Below are 17448 nucleotides of genomic sequence, written 5' to 3'. Positions count from 1 at the left end.
TTTCTTCTACGACTATCGCTACTGCTTAGTGATAAAGTAAAGCAATTACATGGCGATTGCATTTCATACAATAAAGCGAGAACCATATGGCTCCTGCCAGTTGCCGATAACTCTGTTACAAAACATGATCATCTCATACAATAAAATATAGCATAAAGCCTTGACCATATCACATCACAACATGCCCTGCAAAAACAAGTTAGACGTCCTCTACTTTGTTGTTGCAAGTTTTACGTGGCTGCTACGGGCTGAGCAAGAACTGTTCTTATCTAGGCATCAAAACCACAACGATAGTTCGTCAAGTTAGTGATATTTTAACCTTCAACAAGGATCGGGCGTAGTCACACTTAGTTCAACTTAAGTTTGAGAAACTTACACCCGCCAGCCACCTGTGGGCAAAGCACGTCGGTAGAACCAGTCTCGCGTAAGTATACGCGTAATGTCGGTCCGGGCTGCTTCATCCAACAATACCGCCGAACCAAAGTATGGCATGCTGGTAAGCAGTATGACTTGTATCGCCCACAACTCACTTGTGTTCTACTCGTGCATATAACATCTACGATAAACCTAGCTCAGATGCAACTGTTGGGGAATGTAGTAATTTCAAAAAAAATCCTACGCACACGCAAGATCATGGTGATGCATAGCATCAAGAGCGGAGAGTGTCGTCCACGTACCCTCATAGACTGTTAAGCGGAAGCGTTATGACAACGTGGTTTATGTAGTCGCACGTCTTCATGATCGACCGATCCTCAGTACCGAACGTACGGCACCTCTGCGTTCAGCACACGTTCAACTCGGTGACATCCCACGAACTCACGATCCAGTAGAGATCGAGGAAGAGTTTCGTCAGCACGACGGCATGGTGACGATGTTGATGAAGCTATCGACGCAGGGCTTCGCCTAAGCATCGCTACGATATGAACGCGGTGGATTATGGTGGAGGGGGCACCGCACATAGCTGGGAGAGATCAATGATCAACTTGTGTGTCCTAGGGTGCCCCCTGCCCCCATATATAAAGGAGAAAGGGGGGAGGACGGCCGGCCCTGTAGGGCGCGCCAGGAGAAGGAGTCCTCCTCCTAGTAGGAGTAGGACTCCCCTCTTTCCTACTCCTACCAGGAGGGGGAAAGGAAGAGAGAGAAGGAGAAGGAAAGGGGGGCGCCGCCCCCTTCCTTGTCCAATTCGGACCAGAGGGGGAGGGGGCGCGCGGCCTTCCCTGGCCGGCCCCTCTATCTCTCAACTAGGGCCCAACAAGGCCCATTAACCCCGGGTGGTTCCGGTAACCCCTCCGGCACTCCGGTAAAATCCCGATTTCACCCGGAACTCTTCCGGTGTCCAAATGTAGGCTTCCAATATACCAATCTTTATGTATCAACCATTTCTAGACTCCTCGTCATGTCCGTGATCATTTCCGGGACTGTGACCTACCTTCGGTACATCAAAACATATAAACTCATAATACCGATCGTCATAGAACTTGAAGCGTGCGGACCCTATGGGTTCGAGAACTATGTAGACATGACCGAGTCATGTCTCCGGTCAATAACCAATAGTGGAACCTGGATACTCATATTGGTTCCTACATATTCTACGAAGATCTTTATCGGTCAAACCGCATAACAACATACGTTGTTCCTTTTGTCATCGGTATGTTACTTGCCCGAGATTCGATCGTTGGTATCTCAATACCTAGTACAATCTTGTTACCGGCAAGTCTCTTTACTCATTCTGTAATGCATCATCCCGCAACTAACTCATTAGTCACAATGCTTGCAAGGCTTATAGTGATGTGCATTACCGAGAGGGCCCAGAGATACCTCTCCGACAATTACAGTGACAAATCCTATTCTTGACCTATGCCAACTCCACGAACACCATCGAAGACACCTGTACAACAACTTTATAATCACCTGGTTACGTTGTGACTTTTGGTAGCAGACAAAGTTTTCCTCCGGTATTCAGGAGTTGCATAATCTCATAGTCATAGGAACATATATAAGTCATGAAGAAAGAAATAGCAGTAAACTAAACGATCAAGTGCTAAGCTGACGGAATGGGTCATGTCAATCACATCATTATCCTAATGATGTGATCCCGTTGATAAAATGACAACTCATGTTTATGGCTAGGAAACTCAACCATCTTTGATCAACGAGCTAGTCAAGTAGAGGAATACTAGTGACACTACGTTTGTCTATGTATTCACATATGTATTATGTTTACGGTTAATACAATTCTAGCATGAATAATAAACATTTATCATGATATGAGGAAATAAATAATAACTTTATTATTTCCTCTAGGGCATATTTCCTTCAGTTAGAACCCCGATCCTAAGTCACACTGATCTAGAATGTAACACATCGTATCACTTTGCAGCCTCAAGCACGGTATCCCCACGGGTGCCACCTTACCTGTGCCGGGACCGTTTGCGCCTTTTGGCTCACGTATATGATAGTGTCGCTAGCAACCATATGACAGAGAACCCGGGCTGACATGACAAGTCATAAACCCAAAGTGGCACTAACTTACAGGGACAGGCATACATGACCCAGCAACGAACATGCCGATCATCAACGTACGAGAAGGCCACCCATAGCACTCATGCTTATCTTGCGCATTTTAGAGTATCCACATTCACTTGCCTATGAACTGTATAAGCAACCCAGTAGTCCTTTACCGCGGATGTGGCTATTCGAATAGATCATGTTAACCTTGCAGGGGTGTACTTCTTCACACATGCTCTCACCACTTACGGCCACGTACACGTCATGTATCTCGGCAACCTTCAAGCGGAAGCCTGGCGAGGGTGTCGGCCACGACCTGATTAACCATGCAAGTTCCTAGTGTAGGTTTATCGCCTATTCGGGTTCCATCCGCAAGGAGATCCGGCCGGGGTGTCACTCACGGCCCAAACGATGTGTACAGGGTTCCCAAGCCCACCAAATGGGCGACGCTTGGTACACCAGGCCATGGTGCATAGTCTTTCCCAAGCCCACCTATACCGGGTGCCACTTGGTAGACTACTAACACAACCTACAAACACCAGAAACTAGTTGCATCTCCTGGACAGAGATCGAGGTGATTAATAAGTCGAGAGGGGTTGAGTTACCAAAACCCAATGTGTGGTAGCAACTGTCTTGGATCACAGACATAGAACTCAGTTCTTGAGGACGGTTTCAATGAGACAATCCACCATGTACTCCTACATGGCCTCTGACCGCTACATTTACCAAATTGTGTTCACACACTTAGCTCTCAACAGAAGGACATGTTCAACACTATTCCAATCCATCCCGGATTAATCAGACCTGACACAACTCTAAGAAAGAGCAGGCATAACAAACAAGCATGAATGAGTAGGGACATCAGGGCTCAAACAACCCCTACTCATGCTAGTGGGTTTCAACTATTTATTGTGGCAAAGACAGGTCATGCAGAGGAATGGGGTTCAACTACCACAAGAAGTAATAGTTGAAATGATGTTGTCCTAATGTAGTAAAAGAGAGCAGGAGTGAGAGAGTGGGATTGTATCGAAATGCTCAATGGGGGTTTGCTTGCCTGGCACTTCTGAAGATAGTATAGCTCTTCATCAGTGTCATCGAACTCATCGTCGGAACAACGTCTAGTGAGACGGGGCAAACATCGGCTAAGAAGAGAGAACACAATCAATACAATGCAACAATATGTTGCATGAACATGAGAAGGCAACATGCTATGATTTGGGCTAATGCAGCTAGCAAAAATTTAAATGGAGTTGGTTTGAATACAAGATTCAAATTCAAACACCATATGTGATTATTCAAATGCCATTTAATTGATTTGACCTAATCAGCAGGCATAAGTTGCTCAAACATACATGCAAATGCCATAAACAGATTATTTGTATTTTTCTGATCATTTTTCATATATTAATTATCTCCATTGGAGTTATAGATTATTTTCTATGATTTTTTGAAGTTTAAACACTTTTCTGGAATTTCCTGAATTAATTAAACGGCAGAAAAGCTTTATTCCGTCTCCATCATAGTGGCATGACGTCAGCGAGTCAACCGAGGCTGGCCAAGTCAAACCTGACCAGTGGAGTCCACTGGTCAGTGACCTAGGGCTGGCCAGCGTCGCTGACAGGTGGGTCCGGTCAACGACCACGTCAGCGTGGTCATTTCTGACCCGTGTGTCTCGTGGGGTTATAAACTAATCTAAACAGGAAATAAACACAGGGTTAATTAGGCGTGGGGCCCGCCTGTCATTCACCTCAAGGGGCGTTAATTGTGGTAGTTATCCCCTAATGACGTGCCATGCCAGCTCGCCGGAGTTTGGTCGGCAGTGGCCATTTCGCGCGGCGGAGGGCGTCGGGTTTGAGCTATGGTCAATTGTTTCGAGCATGGTTTGCGGCTACGGGACGGTGGGACTCGCGCGCATCTATTCCAGCAAGCGGCAGCAGCTGGGATGGCCGGAGCTCGCCGGAACGGAGCACGCGGCGGTGGCCGAAGTTCAGGTTTGAGCGGGCGCAGGGCTGTGGTGCGCTAGGAAGCCAGCTATGGGGCTGGGAAGCTCCCTGAGAGTGCCCTGAACACAAGTGCATGCTCGGCTGCAAGGTGCAGGACCTGTGGCCACAGAGGCAAGAAGCTCAGGCAGCGGCACGGTTCGGTCTCAAGAGAGACGGCAACTACGGCGTGCAAGCGAGACGGGGAAGAGGGGGGTTCGGGGGAGGAGCTCCCAACGGAGACGAAGAGCAGGTCAGCCAGTGATACGTCTCCAACGTATCTATAATTTTTGATTGCTCCATGCTATATTATCTACTATTTTGAATGTTTATGGGCTTTATTATACACTTTTATATCATTTTTTGGGACTAACCTATTAACCCAAAGCCCAGTGCCAGTTTCTGTTTTTACCCTGTTTTAGGGTTTTGAAGAAAAGGAAAATCAAACAGAGTCCAATTGACCTGAAACTTCACGGAACTCATTTTTGGAAGGAAAGAATCCCAGAAGACTTGGAGTGCACATCGGGGGATCTGCGAGGAGGTCACGAGGCAGGGGGGCACGTCCACCCCCCTGGGCGTGCCCTCCACCCTCGTGAGCCCCTCGTGGCCCCCCTGACGTACTTCTTTCGCCTATATATCTCCATATACCCTAAAAACATCTGAGGGCATAATAGATTCCGCCGCCAGAAGCCTCTGTAGCAACCAAAAGCCAATCTAGACCCGTTCCAGCACCCTGCCGGAGGGGGCAATCCCTCTCCGGTGGCCATCTTCATCATCCCGGTGATCTCCATGATGAGGAGGGAGTAGTTCTCCCTCGGGGCTGAAGGTATGTACCAGTAGCTATGTGTTTGATCTCTCTCTCGTGTTCTTGAGGTGATACGATCTTGATGTATCGCGAGCTTTGCTATTATATTTGGATCCTATGATGTTTTCTCCCCCATCTACTCTCTTGTAATGAATTGAGTTTCCCCTTTGAAGTTATCTTATCGGATTGAGTCTTTAAAGATTTGAGAACACTTGATGTATGTCTTGCCGTGCGTATCTGTGGTGACAATGGGATACCACGTGATTCACTTGATGTATGTTTTCGTGATCAACTTGGGGGTCCGCCCATGAACCTATGCATAGGGGTTGGCACATGTTTTCATCGTGATTCTCCAGTAGAAACTTTGGGGCACTCTTTGAGGTTCTATGTGTTGGTTTAATAGATGAATATGAGATTGTGTGATGCATATCGTATAATCATACCCGCGGATACTTGAGGTGACATTGGAGAATCTAGGTGACATTAGGGTTTTTATTGATTTGTGTCTTAAGGTGTTATTCTAGTATGAACTCTAGGGCTGTTTGTGACACCTATAGGAATAGCCCAACAGATTGATTGGAAAGAATAACTTTGAGGTGGTTTCGTACCCTACCCTAATCTCTTCGTTTGTTCTCCGCTATTAGTGACTTTGGAGTGACTCTTTGTTGCATGTTGAGGGATAGTTATGTGATCCAATTATGTTATTATTGTTGAGGGAACTTACACTAGCGAAAGTATGAACCCTAGGCCTTGTTTCCTAGCATTGCAATACCGTTTACACTCACTTTTATCATTAGTTACCTTGTTGTTTTTATAATTTCATATTACAAATACCTTTATCTACTATCCATATACCATTTGTATCACCATCTCTTCGCTGAACTAGTGCACCTATACAATTTACCATTGTATTGGTGTGTTGGGGACACAAGAGACTCTTTGTTATTTGGTTGCAGGGTTGCTTGAGAGAGACCATCTTCATCATACGCCTCCTACGGATTGATAAACCTTAGGTCATCTACTTGAGGGAAATTTGCTACTGTCCTACAAACCTCTGCACTTGGATGCCCAACAACGTCTACAAGAAGAAGGTTGTGTAGTAGACATCAGCCAGCTCGGGGGAGGCCGGAGCTGAGTAGGGCGGCGAAGACGATCTCGGACGCCTGAGGTTGAAGACGAGGCCATGGCGGTGTTCGCATGAGTCCGACAACGCGTGGATCAGCGATGAGGACGAGGGCGGAGGTGCGGTTCTTCCGGACGCGTCGACGAGGCAAGTGGTGGACGGTGGCAGTGGTGGACAATGACGGCGACGGTGGCTGTAGCCATGCTCGGCCATGGGGAGGGAAAGCACAAGAGCGAAGGGGAGAGAGAACCAGAGAGTGAGGGGGTTACGTGGCCGTCTCCGTGGCACTAGGAGAGGGCCTCGGTGGCATGAAGCAGGCAGGGAGGAGGCATGGCACGCTCGCTGTCTTGCCTCTCCCTACCGGTAGAGGTTGAAGACAACCGCTTTAGCCAAGTGGGCTGGGCCAACACTGGGCTGCTAGGTGGCTGCGCCTGGTAATTAAGGCCATGTCAGTTCTCTCGTTCTCTCTCTCTCTCTAGTTTTCTAGTTTTCTTTTTATATTTTCTATTGTTTGTTTTCTGGTTTAATTAAAATACCAGAACACTTGTAAAATCCTAAAAATAATTATGGGTACTATTTGAATTATTCTCAACAACCCCCAAATACTTTCAGAATTATTTGGACATTTGAAAATATTTATAGCATTTAAATTTCCAAATGAAAATACTTATGATTTAATTCAGTGACCCCAAATGACCTAGGAAAATGTGCACTATTTTGGTAGAGGTTCAAGACCAATCCAAAGATGATGACCATTTTGTGAAGGGCATTTTGTGTACATCGAGACAATTTTCAGTTGAACCTGCTATTATTAGGGGGTGCTAGGGTTTGTTAATCCCCATTTCATGTTTAAAGAGAATTTAAACATGCTGCAAGGATGCTGATGTAACTAATTGCAATCAAATTCTAGGCCTGTGATAGGAAATGGCATGACGTGGCATTTTTCAAAGTTTGGAAATTGGAGTGGCATTTCTCGGAATCACCAGATTTGGAGTGGCATTTATCAAATTAACCCAAAACACAAATAACTGGGCGAGCTACTGGGTCCCTGGTGTCAGCCCCTCATTATGCTATTCTCTCGTTTATTGACTACGTTGACAATGGCGTGGGATCCGGATGTCAGAAATCCATTAGGAGGAGCCATTTTTATTAGCTTGAAATAAGGAGGCACTTTCTTGCGTACTTCCATGACCTTGGTGGGTCCCTGCTGTCATGCTCTCGACGTACAATCATCTCCTGATTGTGTATGCGTCAACCTGGTAGGCCCACAAGTCAGCCTCTAATCCCGTGGAGGACAAATACAACCCATTTAAAAAACTAAAAGCCCATTCCATACGTTCAAACGGAAAGTTCCACATTCAGAGCAAAGTAACAGGTCTGGTCCAGATATAGAGTACTGAACTTCCACGTTGACAACCATCATAGCCAAGTTAACTATCTACTCCCACTAATACTCTAGTAGTGTAAAAATACTAACTTACTCTTAGCTAACTAGACGATGACGGCTGGCATCTGCGGTACATGCTAAACGCCGGCACCGGCGTCCTCCGCCTCGCCTCGGACTTGCCAGAGGTGTGACAGGGCGCGTTGCTCGCGCGCGTTGGACCTTTCCATGCCAGCGTGGTCCACCGAAGCTTCGGCTTCTAAGTGGGAAACCAACTTGATGAGCTGGTAGTAAAATTCGGCATCGCGAACGCGCGCCTGCCCGACAGCCTCCGGGGCTATTTGCCGGGCGCCGCCTCCACGTAGTCGGCCCAGTTGTAGGCGCTCTGCTCGCGACTCAGAGCGTCGATGCACTGCTGCTTCATGTCCCGCTGGCGGCGCAAATCAGCGATACGCTGGTCGTCCACCAGGCGGTCGCGCTCGAACAACTCCTCATACTCCGCATTGCCATTTAAAGAACGATATAATGCTTCCTCCCTTGATCTGCCTTCTGGTGAAAAATCGAACACTAGTTCCGGCGGTGACCGCCTCCGGCGTTGCCTATCATGGACGAGCGGGGGCTTGGCAGACGTGGCGAGAGCGAGGATAAGTGGCGAGCGACGTCAGGCCGGTAGGGGCTTATGAGGATAGGGCGAGTTGGGTGATGGTGCCACCAGAGAAGGCCGGGAAACAATAATTATAGGCGGAAGGTAGGTGAACCAGCATGTCGCGGGAAACGCGACTGTTATTGCGGTTATCAGAATTCAATGCATAAGCAGGCATGGCTTAGTGCGCCAGCTTGCCGTGGAAAACTAGAAAAACTGAAATTGTGATTGTGCCGTCCCATCCCGTCAGCAGTGCGTCATGTCCGTGCTGGGTCGCACGTCAGCATGACAGTCAAACGAGTGCACTCGAATCATCTATATGAGGTACTCCCTCCTTGTCAAAAATGATTCCACCATTCATCATCTACCTTGGTTGGTGAGATTTTTTAATTAAGCCCTGCAAACCGGAAAGGAGGTAGTACGTGCGTGATCCACTATTTATTCATGTAGGACTGAGTAGGTTGGATAGTGTACGTGTAGGATCGAGTAGGTTGGATAGTGTACGTGTAGGATCGCATTAGCTGATGAATGTTCACTGGGAGATAAGGCATTTGCGAATGTTTTTGCTGGCAGTTTCTTTAGAGGTAGGCATTTTTATTCAAAAAACTGCCACTTCGGATTTTCCGTCGCAACTAAAACTACCAGGAGCACATTAGTAGGCTAGCTAGTGATCGATCAGCAACTTTTAAACACTGAGCGAATAGAAATAAGGAACTGTTAGTAACTTGTAAACACTGAGAACACAGAAATAAGGATCATGCTATGCACAGCAGTAAGAGCCGATCCGTTCAAAATGTTCACAGGAGACTCACATGCCTAGCATTATAATATGTTCACATTAGTAGCCAAAATGCAAAACCAACTAGTAAGATTCCCATACATAAGATCAACATGTTAATGCATCTCAATGATTCATAGATTATATACAAATATTTAGCTCCAAAAGGAAAGATCTAGAAAATACATCTGTTCTTCTAACTAACATGGATGCTTCTCTTGGCCAACATTCCGTATAGAGTGAAAGACAAATTTGTTTGTAAAGTGTACAATTCCTCTTGCAAACGTACGTGGTTTTACCAACAGCTGGAACCATGAGAATGAACCACACATGATGGAGGAACATCCACTGCAATATGATTTGGTCTTCTCTCTATCACATGGTGAGACTATTTTTAGAATACAAACTTTAACTTAGGCAAAATGATGCCCATTGTATAATCAGACCAAAGCAATGAAGCACCTAGTGTTGGCCAATAAATAGTACAGTACTACTTTTCTGCAGTCCATAAAGTGACTATCCAATCTTTTTGTGTCTATTTTCAAATGGCACTGCATGCAGTGAGTTTGCCAAATAGCAATGGGCAGACATCTCTGTCGGCACAAATATCAAGCCGCTAGTAAACATATACCCCACCTTGTAGTTTTGGTTTAAACATGTCTCTTCCGCTTAGCATCTGTCATGTTTTGCACTGGACAATTTGATACAGTCATGTTTTGCCCTGGAAAATTTCATACTACATTGATTTGCTGGTTTAGAGCAGAAATATAGTGCCTATTCTTCATCAGACGAAGGATATCCATGTTCGCAGTGATGGAAGAGGTGAAATCGATACAACCGTAATTGAGCATCCAATCATTGAATCCTGTCCTGCACCTCCAATGTAGGTCCACCCTGCCAATAAATTCACATGCAAACCACTAGTATTACTATCTAATGACAGCACAAAAAGAGTGGCACAATAGTAGCAAACCATGTACCTTTGTAATGAATAGCTCATAATGCCACCAATTGGATATAAAGGTTTGGAAGAAAACTTGTTGCTAATGTTGAACCATTTGGAATTTTTGTGTAGTTCCACTAAAATCGAGCATCCCTGTTTGCATAGATATTGAAAGTGTGATTACTATAGAAGTGGCACTAGTTGAAGCATAGACTCACAAATATAAGCATTTCCAATTTCCTAATGGGAAAAGGTAGCAAGACTGTTTCTAACCACCTATTAGAAGGAATAAATAAGGAAGGAATAAATAAGGCAACAACGACTGATGTCAGGAAGGCATACATAGTTTTTTTCTAAAAAATTGAACCATTCCTGACCTTTCCTCTTCTTTTAAGCATATTTTGTGCAGTTCAACTAACATAAAATGCCATCACTGCCTTGACAATTTAGTGACACTGTACAAAAGGAAATGACTTAACATTACATCATGATGTCAGGTATGTAGTCGACAGGCATTAGAGACAAACATACATACCTCCTCCGATAACATAATGAACATTAATTTTAACGAAGGTGTGACTAGCTTTACCGGGATAATTTGAGTGAACTCTACACCCTCTGTTCCTTAATATAAGACATTTTTGCAGTTCAATTTAAAGAACCCAAATGTCTATTATTTAGAAAAACAGGTAGTAGTTTTCTTGAGCACATATCTGGGAAAGCTTGCCACACTTTATATATGTCCATACGCTAATGCAACACCATTCGAATAGTACAAGTATACACTAATCCAGTGGCTAGTGCAACAATAGATAGTTATATTATTACAGGGTACAATACAATGATTTTATTGAACAGATTTCCATAAGCTCTAACACTGGAAGATCTCTATAAGAATTAACAATACAAAATGTAAAGGTAACAAGTTTCAACATTGGTATACAAGTTGTGCAAGAGCATTAAACAAAATACAAAAGTCTGAAGGTAACTAGCACTATTAACTAATGACAGTATAAAAAATTTGCAAAGCATGTACCTTCAAGGTAAATATCATTTCGAACTCGAGGGGACCTAAAAATTGCTATCCCAATCTTGATAATCGATCAAACATAGAAACTTGATTGAACAAATCAAGAGAACAGCCGGAGGAGGAGGTGCCCACTCTTGACCTTTCCTCTTGACACTGTACAAAAATATTGTCTTATGTCATGAAAGTGAGGTACGTAATCTATAAGCATTAATAGTGCAAAAATCTGAAAGTAGTAACAAGATTCATCGTTGGTATACTTGCTGTGCAACAACATTAGAATGCCTTAGCTGAAAAATCTTTAATACATCCACAATCAACAGCTAACCCTGAAATAATCCAGTGAAATTAAATGGCATTGCTTAAATTTATCGGTGGCATTAGACTGAGTGCGGCATTAGTTAAATGTGGCATCACTTTAGTAGTAGCATTGCTTGACTTGACCGCTGGTGTTATACTAACAGCAAAAAAGTGGCAATAAGAGCATGGGAGGCCCATTCGGACAGTGGGCGCACCAGTATGATGTACCTCCATAGACACATAGAGTGGTGAGGGAGGTATGGTTGCCCAGAGCAACAAATATCTAGGCCGCATATGTTGATTATGTCCCATTTTTCTTCTTTTTAGCCACCATTTTCCTATGTGAGGACAACAAACCGATCAACTTGGTCATTGTCCATTGCGTTCTCATGCCTTTCTACCCTTCTTCAACCAAGATACACAACACCCATTGCTTAGCTACTGCTTTTCCCCTTTTCAACCAAGATGCGGGTTCGATGCCTAGTCTCTTGGACAGTACAGTCTCCCTTCCTTTCCTTATTCAACCCATACATGGATTAGTCTGGATGAAGTAGGGTTTCCTTTAATAGTGCAAATTAAGGTTTTCGTCTGCACGACCAGCAGAGCCGAAGATAGCAAATTGGGAAAATGGTGGAGTGGAAAAAGATCCACATGCAGCGACATGGCAGATGGGGCAATAGAACAAGGGTATGGTTCGAAAAGAGGTAGCATACCTGAGGGTCGGTGGAAAGTGGCTTCGCTCATGGTCGCTGTCCTCTGCACACACTACGGCAGCGAGCTTGGGGATAGAGGCCATCCCGCGCATTGAGAGGACGGCCTTGTCGTCAGTGCATTACCTCGCTCGTTGACGACGAGTGCATCAACGCTGCACGTCCTTTTCTTCCCCGGCAGATCTGCGACCACTGGTGAGGAGGGAGAGAGAGAGGCCGTCATTTTAGATCTAGAGAGAGGGTGATAGTGTGAGAAGCAAGTGGGAAGCCCTTAGCAAGAAAGCGGTGAAGCTCCAGCCTATATATCTTTTTTTATACTAATAGTACTAGAGGTGGAGTAGTGGTAGAGTAGTTTATATTTGCTCTGCGTACAATACTAGTTAGTCGTGCTTCAAAACTGAACGGCACACCATTAAAAAAATAAAGGTCGATAACTAATGCGGCACCTCGGGCCAACACGGCCAGATCGCATTTTGCACGAGAAATTACATACCATTTTGTACAATTTCTGAACGAACGCCTATGTAGGCCGGGACACCTCTTCGTGTACCATGGCACCTGTCCATCGACTCTTCACCTTTGCCTCTCGATTTGGAACTGCTGTCACACGCTCTTCCTCCCTCCTCCATTTGCCTTCACCCTTCCTTTTGCCATTGTTCGATCATCTTCTCCATGGAGGGAATAGGCCGGAACCGAACCCGTTTTTCTTGCCTCGATCTGAATCATGACGCGGTGGAGGAACTTATTGATTGGTGTGACATCATCACCTCGGCTAGCATGGCAGGTGTCGGCGTTTTGGGAATGCGGGTCCCCAGACTTGCCTGCCTGCGGCCTGCGGCATGGCTCAAAGGGGGGCCCAGCACGGCCCATCTTCATCAACACAGACCCAAGAACCTCGCGAGGGGCCAAGCCTCGCGGGGCGGACGACACAGAGCTTCCTCAGGCACGGCCTCATCAGGCTGGCTCGCGAGGAGGCAGAGAGATCAAGGCGGGGTACCTCATGAGGTGCCCGTGACGCAAGCCATGACGACCAAGGGCGCCAGGCGGGCGCCAGCCCGCGCAGTGTCCTCCTTTCCTCTTTGGTGCAAAGGGAGCAAGCGCAGCCGCGGAGTACCGAGGCATCAGGCAAAGGTTGCCATTTCGGTGCAACAAGACCAAGACCAGGAGGACTGCAAGACGGAGGTCATTGTGGAGCCCAAGACGGCGTCACCACCAGAGCTTTGTGCAGGTGAAGACTACTTTTGTCAGGATAGCTGGTACTAGCGGTCGCCCTTCAAATTAGCCCGCCATTGTTGGCTCCCTTCCCGCTCAATATTTGGGAAGAGGACCAGGGCCTCTATAAATAGGACCAGCCACCCACAGGATCGGGGGGGTTGGAGGTTGGAGATTGAATCAGTGGGGGATCGAAATCCGAGAGAGAGAAGGGTGACTGAACTCCTAGTAGTTCGTCCCCCCCCCCCAGCCAAGAACAGACCCTCGCGAGGCCGTTCTTCCCTGTATTGTTCATCATCATCAGCCCAAGAGGCAATCCACCACGCCACACACTAGAGTAGGGTATTACACCACAACGGTGGCCCGAACCAGTATAAACCCTGCGTCTCTCGTGTTGTTCTTTCCATAGCTTAGATCTTAGCGAGGCAGAGGGGCGCAAGTAGGTAGGAGGCGAAATCTGCGCGCGCACCCCAGTGTTTGAACCTCAAGGGTCTGCCGGAACCCGAAATCCGACATTTGGCGCGCCAGGTAGGGGTGCGCCGGAATCCACCTTCTACCGCTTCGTGCCCCATCGCGTCGTCATCACCATGTCCGCCGACCAGGCGGGCAACCCAGATCCATGGGCGGCGTGGCCCGCCCGCGCAGAGCCGCTCGCCTCGGGTGACCCCGTGCCCCAGGCAGCTCGCGGTCCGCAGGGTGCTGCGGGCCGCGGGCGACGCGGACAGGCTTCGACAGGTTTCACACCACGACAGGCACGGTCGGCAGCAAGGGCCTCCAATCACGCCGCGACCACGACACCGTACATCTGCCGGGAGCAGGCGAACTCGAGGGCCGCGCTCACGGAGGCCCGAGAGCTGCTGCAGTGCAGGCTGCTGGAGGGCGGCCGCGACGTGCTGCTGGAGCGGGTGGCAGAGCTCCTGGGCTTCGCCGCCTCGGGGGCTCACCCCTTCTGCACCCAGCTCCCATCTCAAGCCCAGGGCGGCCCGCGCGGGGGCTCCGCGCGCGCCCGCGGGCTCCAAGGCTACTCCAACGCCAGCGAAGCTATCAGCACCAGACCGGCAGTGGCGCTGCCCCCGCTCCCGGTCCGCGAAGAAGAAGGACTCGACGCAACCCGCAGCCCCAGTGGACAGCCGCGCTGCCACCCCACGGTAGGCACGTCAGGGAGGACCGCGTGGCACGTGGAGCACTACGGTGTGGCCTTCGGGATGACGGCGCCAGAGGAATACATGCCCCTCATGATGGACCAAGGACACCCTCACGAGAGCGAACAAGGCTCGCTCCTCAGCCCAAGCTGGGGGACGAGGCGCTAGAAGCTGAGCCTTTCCAGGAGCCCCGGGACGGTCCCACTGGCCACGCTGGAGGCAACGATTATCGGGTACCGCTAATTCTTCAGGAGCAGGCATACGCTAACCATGGATCGCAGGAGGTGCAGGTCGCCACAGTGAGCAGCTGCCCCACTCCCGCAGTCTCCTACCCCTCGGGAGGAGGGCGCAGGGGGCTGCAGGAGAGGGGCCGAGATCCGACATCACCACCGCGGCGTTCGGAGCAAGGTGTTCTCAGGAGGTAGGCCCTCCGCTGGGGAGGTGCCTCAGGGCCTGCCCCTGGCGGAGGACCCGTGGTCGTCGGGGGAACCGCTGGCGACTGCTCTACCCCATCGGCGGTGTCCTGGTTTCCGGTCGTCGTTGATGACACTAGAGTGTGGCGCAAGGCGGGGCCCTCGTCTGGCGATATGAAGCAAGGCCGGTACCTATGAAGAAGGCCCAATGCCTGTGAAGCTCGCCGCCCCGTGACACTCTCACGTAATAATAAGTGGGGTTGTACACGCCCCGGAGTCTCAGGGGTGCCGGCCTCAGGCATTGGGGCTCCCTCCCATGCCCAGTGGCAGCACTTAGCTCTGCGCTGGTGAGAAGACGTCCAAGACTAGATTAGGTGCCGGACGCGGCCTTTTGTCTGCTTTCGTTGCTTTTCCCTTTGGTTGTCGCTTTCCCCCGCTGGATTCAAGTTGGATTCGAATTTGAGATTTGCGTGTGTTCGGGGAAGGGGTGCTTAGTCTCGTTCGAGCAATTTCTCGCGTTTTGGTTAACACTTCGCCTGAGCTGCCTCCCCTCGTGAGCCCCTCGCGAGCCGGGTCGGGCCTAGCTTGCGCGTAGCCCAGACTGCCGCCGCCGCGTCCTCTCAGGAGGGTGTTTTACCGCTGGTCCTACGGATTCAATCGGGGAACACTCGGGACACCACAACCTCCCACAGGCTACCTCAGGGCCAGCACGGGACAAAGGTAAACTAGCCGACCAGCGCGTCGCTTAAGCCAACCACTTGGCGCGGGCGCATGGGCAATGTAGCGTCTACTAATACGATGAACACAAGTTTTACATGAGGGGCTCCCCCTCCAAAATGCTCTCACAGCCATCAGGCCAAAACCTGAGTTCTATTCATGCAGGGTAAGGAAGTAGGAACGATGCACAATCAGTCGGATAAATCCCCCAATGCATCCTCAGGAGCACCACCCGAGTCGTTGCTGGCGTCGCTGAACTCGCCATCGTTGTCCGCGTCGCCGCCAGCGGCATCAGGGCCGTTCACCACACCACCCTCGTCGGCAGCCACGATCACGCCGTCATTGTCTGAAGTGAAGGCCCTGATAAGAGCATCCACATTGTCTTCCACCCAGTGCGCTAGATCGTCTCGGACGGCCTGGGGACTGGGGCGATGGCGGCGTCGAAATCAAAGTGGGGATCCATGTTCCGGAGATGGCTGAAGACGAGAGAAAAGGCGCGCCCGAGCAGGGCACGGCTCCTCTCCTCCACCAACCTGTCAGCCCTGACCGACCGCGCCTCCAGCTGCCTCACCACGTCAGTGAAGGACTGAAGATTGCCGGTGTAGTTGACTGCGTGCGGCTCGCCAACAGCCGCCTCGCAGATGTTGCCCAAGGGTACGTTGGCTCTCTCCCGGAGCGTGGTGAGCATGGGGCCATGCTCATGCTCCAGGATCCGCCGCTGACATATCTCGTCCGCATTCTGGCGCACGACGACCTCAGCCTCCTCCACCCGCTGGCGGAGAATGAGCACCTCAGCCTGGGAGGTGGTTAACTCACCTTGCGCCACCTCAAGGGCGGCCCAGAAAGCATCGGCCCGCCACGTCGCCTCCTCCAGCTTGGCCCTCAAGGCAGCAGTCCTACCTTCAGCTTCGGCCCGGATCAACCCCAGCTTCTCTTCGAACTCGTGCTCGAGGTTCAAATGCGCCATCGCCACCCGACGTCCGACCTCCTCTAGGACACGGGCTTCCTGTGCAGCGACATCATCCTCCGCCTACGTCACCAAGCGCTCCCTCGTCTCCAGATGCTCGTACTCGCGGGTACGTTCAGCGGCTTCCAGCGTCAGCGCCTCCTCACGCTTCTGGAGCTCTGCTGAGTCGCCAGAGGCCACCTTCATCAATGCGAGGGCTGCCTCGCGCAGCTCCACCTGCTCGTCCAATGAGTGGCACCAGGCCAGGAGCTCCCGAGCCCGCTCCTCCGCCTCCTTTCGCCGTCGGTCGGCTTCCCGGGCCTCCTCAGTGGCCCAAGATCGGGCCCCCCGAGATGCCACCAGCGATGCCTTGGCCTCTGCGTCGTCAAGATCACGCTGACGGCGCGCAAGGGCGATGGCACCCTCCAGCTCGCGCCTCTCTGCAGCTAGGCGCAGGCCCTCGGCCTCAAGGCGTGCGTCTTCATCAGCAAGCTCCTCACCAAGCAGGCTCACCGTGTCAGCCGCCCTTCGAAGGAATCCTTGGCGGAGAGCGCGACGCTCCCGAGCGCGCTCGAGCACGTCTTCCACACCATCATCTGCCCCAAGCAAGCGCCAGGGGCCACGAATCAGCACTCCCCCTCCGGGCAGGGGGCTGGGGGCTAGCACCCTTGCGACGGTCGGGCACGCCGCGCCAGAAGCCCGTCCTGGAGCCAGCCCGTCCCCAGGTGAAGGGCGCAGGGAGCGCCTCAGCCAATCGCAGTTCACGACCAGGCGAGAAGCCCACGGCAGGCTGGCTATGCTGCGAGAAGGCCCGTGAA

Source organism: Triticum urartu, chromosome 3A (assembly GCF_056163025.1).
Source record: "Triticum urartu cultivar PI428250 chromosome 3A, HENAU_Tu73, whole genome shotgun sequence".
Classification (NCBI taxonomy): Eukaryota; Viridiplantae; Streptophyta; class Magnoliopsida; order Poales; family Poaceae; genus Triticum; species Triticum urartu.
The sequence above is the reverse complement of the archived record's forward strand: the minus strand, read 5'-3'. Positions refer to the sequence as shown.